Below are 14,284 nucleotides of genomic sequence, written 5' to 3' on the forward strand. Positions count from 1 at the left end.
TTGGCTTTGGATTTGGTCCAATATTGGGCTTTTTGACGGTGTCCGGTTTGTGCCAAACCTTAAATTTTTTTCCACCGAACCAAACCCTACGCTTGCACTTTGCGCTACGCTGGCCAATGTAATGACGTCGCCGTTGATTACGGGAAGGTATTTACGTAGGTGGACCGTTCAATGCAGTATGAGAAAGTGAAAATGGCACTCGTGAGAAGAAAAAGTGCTGTTTGGCAGTACTTTAGGTCAAAAGAAGGCAATTCAAGTCAAGCTACATGTTCAATTTGGACCCTAGACAATACACAACATCCCCGCTGTTAAAATATTTGCGCATGAAACATCCAAAAGAATACGAGCTGTGCATGAAGGAATCTACAGACAACAGCCATAATGCAGCAACTTTGGGTACGGCAAAGGAAGGACGGTCACAGCTAAAAACTGGTCTTCCTGGCATAATGTTGCCTATTCCTTTTCTTTTTACAGTTAAAATAATAAAATGAAAAATACACTGCTGTGGACATTGTTAAATCATTAATATGTTTACATTATTGACAATGCCAGCCACCCCCTGCACACCGTCATCAGAAACCAGAGGAGCCTGTTAAGTGGAAGGCTGCTCCTTCCCAAGTGTAGGACATGCAGACTCAAGGACTCCTTTGTCCCTCATGCCATAAGACTGTACAACTCCTCACTTGGGGGGAGGAGGAAATAGGGCAGAGAGGAGAGTACATAGCCATACACACCTGGACTCACATAAATACCTGGATTAAGAAAAATCAGGGCTAAACAGACAGGTGCAAACTGAAATATTCTCTTATCAAGAAGGTTCCCTTATTAACTGGTATGTTTCTCCGTTTTCGTATCAATTGTCAGTAAATTCCTGCCAAACAGATGGGCTGCTGTTGTTCAGCTGACAAATGATCCCGAGAATCTCTCAGAAACACTCAACACCTATCACAAAAATTAATAAAAACACTTTTTTAGCCAAAGAGAGCTGTGAAATAGGATCTTTCCAAGCTGCTTGCTTTGGTAGTACAAAAAAGCGATTTTGCAACTGTGCTTAGTTGGTTTACATTATTTATCTAATTGTGATTTCATTTTTTTTCTTCCATTTTCTTAAAGAGATGCATATTTTATAACTGAAGAATTTATGACAAGTCTTCTCAAACTTCTCACACTAAGTCACGCGTCTCGCTCCAGGTGTTGCCCATCAGTAGGTAATTCCCAGACAGATAGATCCTCCTCCTGTTGTGAAGCAGATGGCTCTAACCGGGACTTACTGTTGCTGTCTCCCTACTCTTGTCAGCTCGCTAATCAGATATTTATGAACCTCTACATTTCCATATCACTATTGTTGGATGAAAACAATACGTTCTGTTAACTGAACCATTGTTAGGCATATAAAATGACCTTTGTTACCTTATTTGCAAAATTCAGACTGTGAAATTACACAACATTTAAATAAAAAGAAAACAATTGGCTTTCTTTTCTTTGTAACAGCATCATATTTTTCTCTCCACCTATTATTCCCCAGCATCCTAAACATCCTGGAGCATGAATACTGGAAATCGTCATGATTCAATTTTTTAGGCCGCTTCTACCTTTGACAGTTATCCCCCCCAAACCCTGCCCCACGTCACAGGGCTCTCAAATGGATCTTTTCCCCTCCTGGCTCTGCCAACCTGTGGCCGGGCAACAGAGGAGCCATTTATCTCTGCAGCATGCCGAGAATAATCTGGGTTGTGTGTGTGCATGTGGGTGTGTATATGTGTGCGTGGTAGCAGGAGGACAGTCGTAAACAGAACCATGCAAGACCCAGACGCTGGTGGGCCACAGCTAGCAATAACAGAGCTAGGGAAGCTAATGCTTTGTACGGGGAAGAATCTGATGTGATTTAGTAGCACCGTCAATGGGCTCGGCAACGACAATGCTTCACTAGAGCTCGGCGGAGAAATGAGGACAGGGCTGGTGAAATGAGGAGAGGCTATGAGGATAGGGGATGAGGTTAAAGAAGGGGAGAGAGATTACTCTAGGTACATGCCTGAGGATATGGATTGGGATGCGGTCGGCTGAGGCATTCTGAGATATGGGAGATGGAGGGAGATTTTTTCTAGGTACAGAGGTGAGGTGGTGCCAGGTTGGACCATATGCTATTGATACAAAAGTCCAATTTAAAGGAAAGAATAGTGAGAATTTTTAATAATCCCCTGTTGATAGTTGAGCAACTAAATTTCTCAATATGGTTGGAGGCCATAAGAATTTAAGTACCTTTAGCCTTTGATTTTCTCAATGCAGAAGCCTTTCCTGCTCAGTCTGGGCTAAAACTGGTTGTGCCCTACGTAGTTTTGCAATGCTTTTTTGGCAAATATATAAACGGTGAAAGAACAAAGGGTTTAAAGTAGTCAGGCTGGCTGAGAATCTGCATGACATTCAGGAAGGTTGTGGCAGCGCCACTGGGCTGCAAGGAGCATCTCTGCCCTGCCACGCCCCTAGGCTCTGACACGCTCTCAGGATTGATTTCATTGGCCAGTGATCACACAGCGCTCATGGAAAACTTCAGAATGTAAACAATGTTTGACGCCTGTTTTTCTGAAGAGTAAATGTACATGACACGATGGTTTGTTTACAGTGCGGCTGACAGGACGCCGCTGGCCCTGTATTTATAGTGACATAAATTGATTGATTTTGAAGGAAATTATCTATATATATATACTCTCCCATTTTTAATATGGTAGTAGCTTATTGCATCAAGTGTAGACTTCTTATTATTTTCCTTGAGCCGTAGATGTTATGATGCTCTTTTCTTACTCGCTGGCCAATGAAATGAATCCTGAGAACATATTAGAAGAGAAGAGTCTTTTAGTGATTTTTTTAATGTCTGGGATTTGCTTTGCTTGTTTTGTAATTACTGCAAATAATGCGTGATACATAATAATGATTTTTAAAGGTAAAACAAATGCCAGAAAGTCTGTCTTGAGTAACTGTATTTTATATTTGTAGGTACAGTAATCACTTGGACCGATATTTGGAGTGACATAGGACATAATGGATTTACTTGTGTGTTGGCTGAAATCTGCTGCTTTAAAACGCCTTTTGTAGTTGAGTCCACAAACAGAGCTTGTACCCGCATACAAATCCCGCTCTCTTATTCTTCCCTTTGTTTTCACTTTCCTGTCTTTAATTCTGACACACACGCATACACACACACACAGTGTAATCACAACAAATAAGGGGTTCAGTGTATGTAAATGTCAGGTCATTAGTGTGCTCCAGTCTCCTTCTGTCTAATTGGACCATGGTAAATCTAGTCTCCCAACATTGATTCCTGCACATTCTGCTCTCTTACTTATTCTTTGCTTCTCTCTCTCTTTTTCCACTTAGGATCTTTTACCATAAACTCGAACTTGGTGAACAATGTCATGTCACCAGCAGCATGATCCAAAGGAAATTCATGTGTTTAAAATTGTAAATACATATGTAATACATAATCACAATAATTGAAGAGCTTTCTCTCCCTGTTAAGGTTATTTGAGTCGTTTTATTGCCATATTGCTAATTTAACCCTACCTTCTTGCTCAGCTTTGAAAAGAATATTTCAAACTTTTAAAAAGGAGCCCTTAGCTGGCTTGATGAAGGTTAAAAAAGAAAAGTTAGCCATGGGTCAACATGATTCTCACTGGTTGAAGTGACAGGTGTCACCATTTCTTACGTGATTGTTATGTTTTATCCTTTCATCCTCTAATTCCCTGTTTTCCTTTTATTTTATTTTTTTTCCCTGATTTCAAAAAACATCTAACGTAACATAATATTGCTTTGATACTGTAGCAATGATTAAGTTACAGTATATCATATAAGATTTATTTCAGTGTATTTGAGCAGAGAATAGCCAAATAATAATATGGTGCGTCACAGATTAGCATGCTGGAGAGCTGATTAGTCCCCGGTACTTTTTGTAGTGTCTTATGGCAGCTTTAGGAAGTAAACTGCAAAAATATGAAAGCACCCTTAATCATTTCAGGGGTTAGAACCTAAACCTTTTGGGGTCATGGAGACAGTTCAATGTAGTACAAAGACTTGATTACCTTACTTGATTTTCTAAATTGTCTGCCTATGTTAAAGAGATCTGAGGGCTCAAGACAAAGCACAGTATCAACATTTAATTAGTACTAGTTTAATTAGTTTAGCATTTTCCAGTGGTTTAGTTTTGTAGTTTTTTACAGTTTATACAATCCTGTCCAAACCCCTGGAAATGTGATCCAGTATATACTTTATAAATATATATTTTTGGTCATCTAAATATACGTAGTTACATAACATAATTAGAGATGGTCCGTTACCACTTTTTGCTTCCCAATACCGATTCTGATACCTGAACTTGTGTATTGGCCGATACTGAGTACTGATCCGATACCAGTGTGTCATATGTTTTATTATTTTTTAACAACTGTATACTGCTATCCCTGTACGGATGTGATATAATTTCTATCTTGTTGTCGGTGTGGCTCAGGTTAAACTCTTAGTGAAACATGAACAAACACAAACAATGAATGCCACAGAACTTTCTTTTATAATCTAGTCTGAGAGCCAGTTCTAACAGAAAAAGAACATAAATAAACTACTTTAACGTAGATTTTTTTTATGGCTTTATTATTTGGTAATGGATTAGTGAATAAACTCCAGTAGTTTCCGATACTGATACCAGCGTTTTAGGCTCTGTTGGAGGGAACAGCTCTAATTATAATATATATAAATATAGATCATTAAGAAGAGAGGGAGGTCCGCCCCCCGACATCCCAGGAATTCACTATCGTTGTCCAATTTGCATGGAAATTAAATACAATTAAACACATCACAAACAATGGGAGCATCTTGCTAATTTAAGCTTCATACTCGGCTGCCCATTTTTCTGTTGGGTATCCACACTTCTTAAAAGCCCTAAAACCCTAATCCCCCTTTTTCCTGGCACTATATCTACTTCTACACCTCCCCAGTGAACCACGCTGATTGGTGAAATCAAAAAGGGGGCCACATGGAAACAAGTCAAGCGCTCAGTGGGTTCACTGACAAACCTTTTAAAGTTACCTTTTTTTAAATGCATGTCATGAGGCATTGTGAGCTACGAGAGCTGCAATTATAACACAACAAGTTAGTGGGCTGAAACACCTGCTATTTTAAGTGTATTCTTTTGGGGATATGTGGCCAGAAACAAAGCAGCGGCAACTTATGTATTTAGGGTTGCTCCAGGTGTTTGTACAGTTTGTGTAAGAGAACAAAAAGCAATTTTAGATCATAAATCACTGACTTGTGTTTGTTGTACCTACATGTTGCAGGAACTGAGAAAAGACTATTAAAATGGAAACAGACCGAAATCAACAGGGAGAAAACAATTGAAGTTGCTTGTGTGTGCCTATTCATTTGAAGCAAAGACAAATTATGTGTATGATTTTGTGTATATTTCCATGTGGCTGTTGCAATTATTTTTTCACTGTCCTGGCCGCCTTCTATTGTGTTGCATTGTATGCACAACCAGACTCACATCAAAGTGAACTGTGCCCGCGAGGACATATTTAAAAATCAATGCGGTCTTGGATGTAGCTAAAAAATTCATTCACTGGTTTCTTGCTCTCTTCAGCACACACACTTAAACAGACAAGCACGCACAGATCCAATCGGCTGCAACTCACCGACAAAAAGCCATGTTAGTCACTGATCTTAGCGGCGGTGGCTCAATCGCTCTTCTGCTGGAGTATCAAACTAACACATGCCCCTACATATTTTATCATTTTCCACACATCATCTGCAATTCTTCACATGGTTGCATGTTTGAATTATGTCTCTGCATCACAGGATCTTCAAAGGGAGGGAAGAGAGGCAAGAAATACTCACACACTTAGAGTATGCGCTCCTGTATTTTTGACTTTAAATGGCTGAAATTACACCTACATAGGAGGGCATTTTATCTATTCAATGTCTTCTATTCATTCTATTCATTTTACCAGTTTAACGGTAAACCACGATAAAAATGTTGACACTAATAATTACTGTTTGACTTTAAAATATCATTATTACCACGGTGGATTACCACAGTGTGGAAACCGTCCTGCTAATCCTTCCCAGCTTCATCCGAGTCTCTTGAAGTTGCCGCGCAGGCGCACTGTGTAGTCCGCAACGGGTTTTTTGGTTATTATAAGAATACCAAAGGACAGGTGATTGAAGAAATTATCCTGTTTGCAGAACGTGCAGGAAACAAGTTGCTGATAAAGGCATTTAACACACTTTTAAAAATACCGCCATAATACGTAAAACCATGATAATTTTGGTCACGATAACCGTGAGGTCACATTTTCGTTACATCCCTACGACCAAGTATTGCAAAGGTATTGGTCAATGGCTTCTTTTCTTCTGATTTATTGATATGGTTATCATTCAAATCAACCATGTCTTTTAAAATTTAGGTTTATATACTATACATATAATATACAGTGATTCTGCCAAATGCGTTTGGGAGAGGGTCTGCATCATGCATCCCGCAGACTATAATAAACACTTAGTGTAGAGTTTATGTTACATTTAGGGAAAGATCTTACGATAACACTTTATCATAACCATCCAGGGTTTTTCCTGCAAAGAGGAATTTTTGGTACCCCCCAAAGAGGTTTTAGCCAGCCCCAAAGGAAAATCGCCAGCACTAAAATGACAAAAATAGCAATTCAAATGTTATCTTAATGTGTTTAAGAGCAATTTACCAAACAACCTTCGAACAAGAAAAACATAAACTTGAATATGAGAACGTATCTTTCCAGAGTCCGGCTATACCGGACTTTCCCGGTGATTTATTTAAATATATATTTTTTTTAACCAATTTTGTTTTTAAAGGTTATATTTACTCACGCATAATATACATTTTTGTCTATCAGATTGTCAGAAATAACAGGAAAATGCAAGGATTTCCGTCAAATAAGGTAACGCAGACTCTTTTCCTTATACTGTATGCAGACCAATCATGCTTCATGCCATGCATGGAGCATTTTGATGCATTAGTGTGTAAGTCACTTTAATCTTGCCGCTGCTAGAGGTAGGACTAATTTAAATTACTTTGTATACTGCTGGGTAGCTTGTGAATTTCCTCCCAGGATCAATAAAGTGTCATTTTAGCTGATATAAAATTCAATCACTACATGTCCTGTGGTCTGTATGTCAAACTGAGAAGAAAGTTTAGTTTATTACATGTTGCTTTGAAGTCTTACTCTTGACGTCTTGTGTGGTCAGCTAAATTTGGATAGTTAGCTGCAAACTAGAAGAATACACTGTCACATTGTTCTTATCAACCCAATCTATTTGCTGGATTACAGAGAGAGCCACTTTACTAACACTAAATTGGCCACTTATTTTGACTTGTATTGAGCCAGAATGGAGCTCAGCCTTCCTTATTTGTCTACAAGTAGACATTTTCCCATTGATTAAAGAGTCACAAGGTATACGTATTAGCACCTGCTTTTCCTCATATTGCTTTTGTGATTGGTAGGGGCTTTTGGTTAGGTGCTTCAAAGAGCGATAGAATATAGAAGACAAGCAAAGGGAGATGTAAGAGGAGTGCTGTGGCTGAACCCTCTGGCTGGCTGATAAACGTGTCAGTACAAGGCATATCGTAGCCTTTTGTGATTGTTATACTATTACCCAATTTTACCTAAAGATTGTTCATTATATATTATCATAACATTCTTCATTTCTTTTTCTTGAGTGATATGCTTTTTGTACACACAGTTACTCACACTCATGTTTTGTACAAACACACAAATTGTTTTTAAGTGAGCACTGGACTTGTCATTAAGTTGCTCATCTCAGAGGGATCTGGATAATACAGTAGCTCCTCATTTGGCTTTCCTACCTGAATCATCACAGAGCTGGTTTCTGGAGTTTGCCCCAGCATCCTTCATTTCATAAGCTTGTCTGACCTTTAGCCTGCACAACCTTTATGCTATGACCACCGAGCATCCTTAAAATGCCATGGTAACTGCGCATATGGTACTGCAGCATTTCCATCAAACCACCCTTGCCCCCAGCAACATTAATTCAACTCATGTACAGTATACCCATGAGAGGGGTTATACTGCTCCCTGCTTGTTTATTTATGTAAACCTATTATACTTATCATCCACAGCAGTTTGAAGCCTATAAGAGTGCAGCCATTAGTCTTACTGCATTACCATTGGACTGCAGGATGTCACACGTATTACGTGAATGATTCCTAGCCTGGCACGATGTATTATAGTGACTATAAAACAGGGCTTTGTTATCGCCACAGTCTAATTGTTTGCACCACTGGGACTATTGTTTTGACACTGATAGAGCCCTAACTCTGTAATCGAATGTGTTGCTATCCTGTATCAAATCATTGCTGTATATTATAGAGCAAATTGCACAAGATAAAAATTGCAGGAACATTGCAAGTCTCCGTGATATTTGACTAGAATAATGTATCCCCTCCACAACGTGCGTTGGATCAAACCACTACTGGATGCCCTTGGATGTTCAGATTCGTTTGTTCCTGCCTGTCAAACAGAGCAAGAAAAGCGGCATATGCCACAAATTTCTTTTCTTATTTAAACATTCCCATACACAATGAAATACTTAAAAGATGCGACTCAAGATCCAGAATAGAAAATTAGATATGTTCTGTTAGTTAAAATAAATAAGACGGGTAACTTATAATAAACAAGTTCAAGTTTGATTATAATTGTGTGTAATACTGTATATGTAAAGCTCAAACTTTCCAAAGATGTATAGTAACTTTTATTTGCAGTGTTTAATAGAGGGCATCACTTTCTATATTATCCAGTGAATGAAAGTGTGAAACAGCACGAGATGTTTTTATCAAAACTGTCACAACATGAGGCTGATACTCACCTGACAGATCAGTAAGTGTCATAAACCATTCAAACATCCTAAACTTAAAGCTCAAAACACTTTTTTCTCAAAGCCACAGGGGGACATACAGGTCCCTACATGGTAAAATTCAGAGACGTTGATAGAAATACACAGGCAGACCACTAGATTAACAGGGAGAGAGACAGTAAGAAAGGCAGTCAACAAGATAGTCAGACAGAAAATAAGTTAAATTTTAGTTAGCCGAGCATTCATCTTGCTGGACAAACAGGATATAACACGTCATTCACTGAGACAATATCATTATTCAAACTGAGGAAAAAAACTGGGGAAGAGAGATTAATGCCAAATGGAAATCTCATCACAAGAATATTACTGTCCAGTGTAAATGCAATAACCTATATTTTTGGACTCTGTAAAGTTATACTGAAACTCATTACTCTCAAAATGCCAAAATGTCATTCTGTATGAGACCTGAGAGCCAAATAATTTTACTGTCACAGTTATCTTTGAATCTTAAGACCAGGTGAAAATAATTCTTGCTTTGTCTGTATGGGTGAGGGGTGAAGATATTTCTGAAGAGTTTAGGTACAGAGACAGATTGATAATGCTAACCAGCTATAATGATAATAATGAGGATATAATGATATAATTGATGCTGCTAGCTAGCTAGCTTAGCTAGCATCCCTTATTCTTAGCTTACCTTTTTTTTTTAGACTTCCTTTCCAAGTGCCAATAAAAGTTTGAGGTGGTCCAATCTGTCTCAGTAACACTGCAGAATTCACACACTTCTGTGCATTTTCTTATAGATGTTGTTTTGCAAATAAACAAGTAAAATTGTATTACTGACAATTCAGCTGACATCACCCAGACAGCCAAAGCTTCTTCTCCTGTCTCCCGCATTTACTTTCTTAGGAGTGTGAGCCAGGGAAAGGGGATTAACCTTTAAAAAGTGCTTTTTGACACTGCCAACCATACCATTACTTATGCGCTACCAGCATTCTTATAACCACCTCAATTTGTTTTTTGCGCTAAAACTTGCATACTATGTGTGTTGTCATTTGAATCATGACACAAACTTAAACTTAACCAACACAACGACACAAACTTAAACTTAACCAACATTACATTACACAAATGTCCAGTTTCTTACTCTGTAAATCTGTATGTCTATCGCTGTCTGTTAAAATGCATTGACCACAGGTCATTGTCCACACACACATGTGAACACACAAGACCCACTTGAGCTGACAACTCATTCAGTGGCTAGCCTTAGAAGAGGGCAGACAGCTGTCTGTTACAAATGTTGGAGATCAACATTACAGGATTCACAACTCACAGGCGTTTTAAGTGTGTGTGTCCGTGTGCATGCATGTATGAAAGAAAAAATAGGGGAAGAGAAATAATGAAAAAGGCAGCAGAAAGGAAAAACAGAGACACCACACTTGTGCCTGTGCATTAAGACATTAAGGAACAAAGCTATTGGGCTTTAATTGCCTATGCTGCATCACTGTGATCCTTTTAATTTGGCAATTTAGTAGAGTTAAATGGCCTTTTGATGATCAGTGTAAGTCTCATTTGTTCTGTGAAAGCAGCTAATGAGAGGTTGCCTGAGACAGTTTATCCTCATTCGGTACAAGTAGTTACCTGGTATTGGAATCCATGTGTTATGTGTTTGTTTGTGCAAGAGCAAATGAAATCATTTTATAGGCAGATCAACTGTAAGTGGGTTATCTGGCATGTCCAATAGGTTGTAAGTGTGTGCAGAATAGACAGAACAAGTGGCCGTGTGTTTGAGTCCGAGTGAGAGAGTAAAATCATTCCATTTGCACAATAATGAAGTGGGGTCAGAAGCCATTGGCAGTGTTTGCCTCCCACCTAATTGTCCTCATGTTTTAATGGACTCCGTGCTCCATTATTTTACTGACTCTGGTTCATCACAGAGGCCTCAATTACAAAGCACAGAGCCAAGAGCATGAGAGCATGTGTGTGTGTGAGTCTGTCCTTGTTTGTCAGACTCTGGTGAAAGCCAGACGGTAATAGCAGTTATTTAAAATAATCTGAATTAGCAGACAGGGTTTAAAATTTTGTGCAAGGTTGTGAAGTTTAACAAGAGTGCACACAATTCATTCATAATTATAGCTTTGTGATTGTTTGAACTTTTAGACCTGTTTACATACTCTTTCTGTTTTTCGCCTGCTACGTGACTCTAGGGATGGCAACATCAGATGGATTGCAATGACGTTTTGTACACACATGCATGTTCCCCAGAAGATGAATCCTATTGAAGTTAAACTTGCATTTTCAGATTCAATTTTCCTATGATGCATTTTGTGTAGCACAACTTTGTTGAAAGTTATATCTTCTTATCTTTCTCACATTAGCAATGGTGCACACTGTATGCCAAATTCCACCCATCTACCACAATAGTCTGACTTTAACAAATCATGAAGGTAGAGAGAATACACTGACCCAAGGTGCAGACATCTGTGGCTGAAACAAATTGGAAACAAGTTCAAGTGTCAACCGTCACTAACTTACTAACTGCCATGCTTGAAGTGCAACTTTGCCTTCAGCCAATTTGAATTGTGTTGCTATAGCACCACTTGACGCAATTGAAGACATTAAAAGAGTTGGAACTATACCTGCACAATACACAATACAAGAAAAGGTTAATATGATGAAAGTAAAGAAAAACTGCTTAATAATAATAATAATATTAATAATAATTAATAAAAATGATGATAATAACAATGATGATGTATCCTTTGTTAGTCCCACAAGGGTAAATTACAATTTACACTCTGTTGTTTTTACACACAGGCCTGAATTACACACACATGCTCAGTACCTATACGTGCACTAAATTGAGAGATGTCAGAGTGAGGGGGCTGCCAATGGAAAGGCACACCCGAGCAATTTGGGGTTTGGTGCCTTGCACAAGAGCACAGCAGGAGGTAAAACTGGCACCTCTCCAGCTACCCGTCCACCACCATACTTTGGTCTGTATGTGAGCTTGAACCAGCAACTCTCCAGTTCCCAACCCAACTCCCTATTGACTGAGCTACTGCCAGTTTGTTTAACCAGTTGGGAAGATTTCTTAAAAGAGATGAATAGAAGGACAGAAATCTGGTCTCACAGATGTTTACACTGTTTACAGACAAACTCATCCCATGTTTTATCTGGTTTGATATCTATTGATGCATATTTACAGAGCTTATAGTATAAGCAATGTACAACTTTCACATTAACCAGCAATGTTGGTTGCTATATTGCACCATGCAGGGTCAATCAGTCCTAAAAAGCAGAATTAATTTCAAATAATAATATTTCGGACACAGGTTCGTTGGGCAGCCTGGCTTTAATCGCTGAAGGAAACCAACTCTTTCTTCACGCTTATTTGCTATTCATGCTTTCTGCTGCAGACTGGCCCTTAATTATTCAGCTGAATAAATTACCTATAAAGCAGAAAGTGCAGTCACGGCATGCCAGAAGGGAGCCGGCCTGTCAGCTTCAAAGGGCCAAACCTGTCTAGATCCTGTGGGCTTCACTCCACTTAACACCAGTCACTACATATATATGTATAGGCTTTCATAAGCCACGCTTAAATGTTAGGGGGTAGGTAGCTCCCAAGTGAATGGTTCAATATTGAATGGGAATCACATTTAACTCAGCCTGCATGGCTTTAGTGACCTTCATTGGAATTCAGTAAAAGAAAAGGTTGAGTGAGAGGTCAACATCATGGCCAACCTAAGATGATTTCTCTCATTTAAATATTGTGGTCATGAGCAATATTCTTAAAATATCACCATTTGTATTGCATTGGATCATTTTAGTCAGAGAGCTGTGTTCATTTTCCCATATTTATATAAACACACAAAGCTACACTTTTCTGCAGGAGATCTTAATACCTGTGATACATAATGTACTGCAGTGCTTTACATTTACCAGACACAACAAGAGCGTCCACAGAGGCTCAGAGAGCATGAATGGGTTAACTATATGACTCCAGATCCTCCCATAGTGATTTCTGTCAAGGGTGCTTTTGAGCAATGCTCTTAACCCCAAGCTGCTTCAGTGGAGTAAGAGAAACCGCAAGATATTATGTGGTTCCTGTGGTTATCTCCCAGGTGTGAAGCAGGTGGTTACAGGAAAAGGGCAAGCATTGTCAGCAAACCATCCCTGGATAGATAAACTTATCCAGATGAAAAACATTGCAGTGGGGGATCTTGTTATCCAAATTGTTCTGGTCAAAGAGGTTGGGTTTTTATCACTTTAAAAATACCTGTTTCATCCAGTCTCTATATCAGCTTTTTCATACTGTAGTTGGATAATGAGGGCTTTTTGCAGTTATCCACAAAAAAACATGGGATAAATGTTAACTGATGTATCTTGAGGATCATAATTTTTGTTTCCCATTACTGTGATGTTTAAGGGTTTGCCTAATCCCTAAAGTACTAGTTTTGAGGAAAGGCATGCACAAACAAAAACCTATATAGAAAAGACACCTTCTTGCTGTAAGTCCGCTTTCAATAAATAAGATTAATGTGTGATAGCATTTCACACTGTACTGAGAATTTCCTGGTCTGCCTTTGAATAATTATGTTTTAACCCTCTGGCCAGAGTGTGTCTCTCTGGCCTAAGTTTCTTTGTTTCTAGTTCTACAATGAATGCTAAATATGCCTCACACTAATGTATAAATGCTGCTCCAGACTCCCGCTAGTGCTGTAATTGCCGCTCCAACTCACTGCACACCATGTCAGTGCCCACTGACAAGTAAATTACACAATACTGCCACACTAAACTAAAGCTCCAAGCTATTCACTTTGGGTACACGATCAATGGTTACAGTAATTACATATTTCAGAGTTCTTTTTGGAGACAGTATTGAAGACGAGGAAGTGATGCGATCCAAATAAATATCAAATTAAAATGGATGGTTACTAATTATAAACTTCTTGATTGTTATAAAGTACTTAATCAACCCAAAGAAGAAGAAAAAGTAAACCAGACAAATCTGTATGCATTGTTCTTAAATATTGGCATGATGTTGCAAAACTGTTAACATTTTTTTTTTAGTTATGGTTTCAATACATCAAAAATCTTTTGCCTTGCAGTCGCGTAGTCAATATCTCCTACTGTGAACATATCTGCAACAAGACACAAAACTATGTTGATGTATTGGATTTCATTAATAGCAGTTTAAGATGTCTACTTTACAGAAAAGGAAGGAGGATGGTGGCCTCTCAGTTCCCAACTTCAAACATTCATTTTGGTCTTTTGTGTTAAGGCCCCTCACTTGGTTTAATCCAGATACATCTGTTTGCTGGCATACCTTAGAAAGTGCTATGACAAAGCCTTGGTCACTTCATGGCGTTCTTTTTGCCAATAAAAACAGTGCCAGCTA

General features: G+C 38.7%; 1 long non-coding RNA gene across 1 annotated transcript; it reads right to left on the reverse strand.

The window, feature by feature from the left end:
- Window positions 1-285: 285 nt before the first annotated feature.
- Window positions 286-11,011, reverse strand: LOC116669424 (uncharacterized). The gene is made up of 3 exons (XR_004326778.1): window positions 11,001-11,011; window positions 9,785-9,787; window positions 286-422 (listed from the first exon to the last, which is right to left on the reverse strand). It is a non-coding gene; the product is annotated as an uncharacterized LOC116669424 (long non-coding RNA).
- Between the last annotated feature and the right edge of the window lie 3,273 nt (window positions 11,012-14,284).

The sequence above is a fragment of the Etheostoma spectabile genome, chromosome 19 (assembly GCF_008692095.1).
Source record: "Etheostoma spectabile isolate EspeVRDwgs_2016 chromosome 19, UIUC_Espe_1.0, whole genome shotgun sequence".
In the NCBI taxonomy this organism is placed as follows: Eukaryota; Metazoa; Chordata; class Actinopteri; order Perciformes; family Percidae; genus Etheostoma; species Etheostoma spectabile.